The following is a 4,650-nucleotide window of genomic DNA, read 5'->3' on the forward strand; positions in this document are numbered from 1 at the left end:
AGCTGCTTAATCCAACATTCCCTCAGAGTTGAACATTTTTAAATGGTATTGAGTTACCATCAAATGGTAACTCAGATGGTATCAAATGGAGCATCATAATCTGCTATCAACATAATATGATTAACACTGAGAAATATTGAAATACACACATAAGAGGAAAATTCTTGTGTCTTCTACACTTGAGAAATCCAACTTCAATTATTCCATATTCCTCTTTTATTCTTTTATTTTTCTGGCATTTCTTGTTTAACCACAAACTCCACATTTCCTACTTGGAAAATTTGTTTTTTCTGGATGCCTGACTCACTGTTTAAAGCATAATTTTATGTCATCAGTCATTGTTTCCATTTTAGAATGATAAGCATCTAAATTTAATTAATCTGATCATTGAGATGCATTTGACCTTTTTAAAAAGCCTATGGCTTTCACTTTTAAAAATGACCTGAGGTTAAAAAATAAAATATGCTTTCATATTATTTTCACTTATTTAATCTACTTCTGTTAGATTTTTACACTGGGATATTTAAATGAAAACCATAGCATTTGGGAACCACGGGGCCTTTCAGAGATCATTTTGAGCATGTTACTTAGTCCTTCCCTGCCCCATTTATCTCCCTGGTAAAATGAGACAACTTCCTGCCTCACAGATTTGTTACAAGGTTTAATGAAATAATACATGTGAATTACTCCACCAAGTTCCTGAAACAGAGTAACGACTTCATTACCATCAATGATTATTATTGTCTAATCTAGTTTTCTTATTTTCCAAATGAGGCAATGTAGACATGCTGTGGTTTATTCCTGCTTAGATGTCTTTTCATCATGTGCTCCCCTAAAAACCGGCTCTAAGAGGGATGGGTCCCTCCTTGCATAATGAGGATAAGCATGGATTGGAAGCTGGACAATGCTGGTAAAGCTGAGCGGTTGTTCAGCAGCAAAGCTGCAGAAGATGGCCATATGTAACTATCTTCTCCAAGGCATGTGAAAAAGTTTTGAAGCCCAGTGTTGGGACAGAGAGAAGAATGAACTGGGCACCAACAGAGCATTGAGTGTTGGAGAGTAAGGAGAGCCGCCTTGGTTCCTGAGGATATTGCCGTTCCCGTGTCTTTTATAAGAGAACGAAGAGCAGTGAGCAGAGGACGAAACAGGATGTGGCCTCTCAGAAAGCTGGGTAGAAGTTGAGCCCGTCTATGGAAAGGTAAGAAATGGGGTAAAATGACTCCCCTAACATACCTCGGGATACAAACTCCTCCTATCACTTTTTAAATTGTAATGAACATTTACCGTGAATCTAAAAGGAGCACCCACAATATACAGCAAGCATTTCGGGTAACTGTTGGAATTTGTTTTTATTATGCACGCACACACATCTCTCTCTTATTTCTCTCTCACACACACATATGGGTGCGCACAGATGTTGGCTCCGCTGCCATGTCCCTAGAGCAGGGAGAGAGGTACAGTTATATTCCAACTCCTTGACTCAAAATATTAGCCAACTGCATTTTCAGACTCAAAACACAGGCAAATTGCCATGGGGTTACAGTCAAAACCAGCCCGACCTCATGGGGGCTCAGGCCAGATGTGAGTGCAGCAGTCCAGAGGTGAGGCAATTATGTGTAAGAGCCATGTGACAGAGCTTTTCCCAAAGTGGACTTATTTAAGAGAAACATTTTGGTGTTTATAGGACTTCAGCCCTGCTTTCTGGAGATTTTCCATAACTATAAACACTGATACACATACACATGGACATACATGGACTTTTAAAATTGGGTCCAGCATATGTAATTTTATTAAGTCACCTTATTCGTTAGAAATGGGAGAAATTAATGACTCAATCTCAAAATTTTGGCAGTTGAAACTGTCACATCGACAAACGCTGTGTGGAAGCTGGAGTCCGCACTCTGGCGTCAATAACACGCATTGGGAAAGTCAGAGCTGTTCGTAATGTTTGTGCGATTTTATGATGCAGAGGTAGATGGCCGGCCTGAATAGGGGGTGTGCATCAATAAATAACGAGCAGTTTGGAGCTGTGCGTTCTACTTCCTTTGATCTGAAGCTCACTTTGTAACACTTCCAAGGGCTCACAACATATTACCAAGAGAAGTCTCAGGTTTGATGGGCTGGGCTGAGAGCGTTTTGAAGTTGCAGTTAGTTGCCTCTTAGGTCATCAGTATTCTCATTTCCCTGAGCAGAGTGTTACAGGGGTGGTTTTAAATTCCTGTCCCACTCCAGCTAATTACAGCACTGAGATTTAGAACTCACTGGAAGGGTAGGATACGGTGCCACACCGCACGCAGCCTCCTTAACTGCTCTCCACTTGGAAGTACCTATTAGACGTCAGAAAATGACCTCCTGCTTTGAGAACAAGGGAGAAGTCACCTAGACATGAGTATATCGATTTAAATTAAATGTTATATTTTATTTATGTTAAAAAATCTTAAATAACCTTGGACTTTGTTATTATTTTTTCCTCAGGTCTTTTGTCACTTTCTGGAAGAAAACCTGAATTTGTGAAAAGGTTCAGGAGCCCCAAAAGTGTCTTGTCAGGCAGAGATGATGGTCTACTAACCTGAGTTAGGATAAAAAGACAAAATAAAATAAATGGAAAAATTGAACGATCTAACCTACACATTAAACACTTACTTATTAAAAGGATTTTTAATTGGATTCAAGGGAAAAATAACAAAGCCAAGTCTTAGACCCTTATGATGGATGAAAAACAATTAGCTCAATTATAAAGACTCTTACTCAGAAAAGAGAAAATGTCTGTTTTGAACACTGGGAATTTGAAGAGTGCCATTATGACCACCACTAAAGACAAGAGGTCCTGAATAGTAATGTATTCATTAATTGACAGAAACAGTATTGGGTAAAAGGGAGAAACCCAAAATAAAATTTTTTCAGTACTTTGAATGACAGGCAGCTTGAGTTTTAGTGTTGGCTTAGGTTGTAAAGGTCTAGCATCTGACAACTAAAAATATAGTTATTTTAGTTAAGAAATAGCTAAAAATTCAGGAAAATGCCCTCAGTGGAGTAAAGAGGTAGAAGCTTGCATCTAAGACTTCAGGGACACCATTGCCACTGCCAGGTGTGGCTATCTAACTTTAAATTAATTAAAATGGAATAGAATGAAAGATTCCATCCCTCAGCCCATGAAACCGTATTTCCAGTGCTCAGTAGCCACATGGGGCAGTGGCACCTTGCTGAACAGCACAGATACAGAACATCTCCATCCTCCCAGAAAGTTCTCTCGGACGAAGCTGACACACGGGATAAACAGGAAATACAAAGCTTTCACTCTGACTCTGCGGGAGAAGGTTGTCTGTTTTATATCCCTCATCGGAACAAGGTGCACTAGCAGTGGAGAGATCTTTGGCCAATATGCAGGCTCTGGAAAGTGATAAAAGATGCAGCACCCTTGTGGCCGACTGAAATTGAAAAACTATTACACGTGAGATTTATAACCCATACTTATTTCAGATTATATGTTAATCACTCTCTAACCTAAAAGCTGCCTCAGGTCATTTCTCTTGGCATTGGGTCCAGTTTTTACTCACCTGCTCTTTATAATACGGATGTTAATTATACCAAGCCCAGCTGTGTAGCTCTTATATTATATGCCACAGAGAGTTCCCCATGCCTTTCTCTGGACTCCGAAACACTTTGTGTTACAACATTAAATTGTCCACAGTTATTCCTGATTATTCAGTCCACTTTTGTAAGAAGCTGGGTTTTGGCCCTTTCAAAACATTTAGAATATGTGTAGATGACAGATAGGCAGGCAGGTGGGAAAGTAGGTAGGCAGGTAGATAGATAGACAGACAGACTGATAGATGAAGATAAACCACTTTACTCTGTTTTTCATCAGCAGTTATTTCAAGTCCTGGATAACTGTTCATTAATTTTTCTACAAGTGAATACTTTGACGAATGCATTAGTTACAATCATGTAAAATTTACATAAATTTCATAATATTATTAAAATTATATATTTATATCTTATAAAAAGATAAAAGTTTCCCCAAACTTCTCGGTCCTTCTTTTGAAATATAGCGCTATCAAAATAAGTAATAAACACTTAAAAGATAATTATAGCAGAAAGCTGTTTTCAAGGCTAAAATAGAAAGTTGCGGGTATAAACGAGACCAAAGCAGTTACGTTTCTGACGTTCCCACTGCTTCGCTGTGTGATACTGGGCGTGTTTGCCCCGAGAAGCTGCAGTTTCAGAGGGGAAACCTGCAGTCTCTACAACCCACGAATGCATTTGGCTTCTGTTTGCTGAAGGACATATGATCCTCTAAATCCCTTAAATTTTTTTTTTAACTTTCTAGGGTACAAAAGCCTGTGTCAACTGACTGGAAGTGTTAGTGTTTCTAGACCAAGAATGAAATTACATGTATAAAATATAGCTTACTTGTGTTTTCAAAATGCATATGTAACTCTAGGATTTTTTTTTCTTGTAACAGAAAGGCATGTCCAGGTGCCAGTTCTCTAGGAAAGCCAATAGTTGCGAGGCAGGTGCTGGCCACCTGGAAGATTTGGGGCTCATATCCCAAAGCCCATCTCCATTCTCAGTAGAGACAGGTTTTTATAAGAAGGGAGAGGGGACAGAACAAAGAGATCAAGGGAGGGCACTGAAAAGTGCTCTGCA

Source organism: Artibeus jamaicensis, unplaced genomic scaffold (assembly GCF_021234435.1).
Source record: "Artibeus jamaicensis isolate MK-2021 breed Jamaican fruit bat unplaced genomic scaffold, CSHL_Jam_final scaffold_1031, whole genome shotgun sequence".
Taxonomy (NCBI): domain Eukaryota; kingdom Metazoa; phylum Chordata; class Mammalia; order Chiroptera; family Phyllostomidae; genus Artibeus; species Artibeus jamaicensis.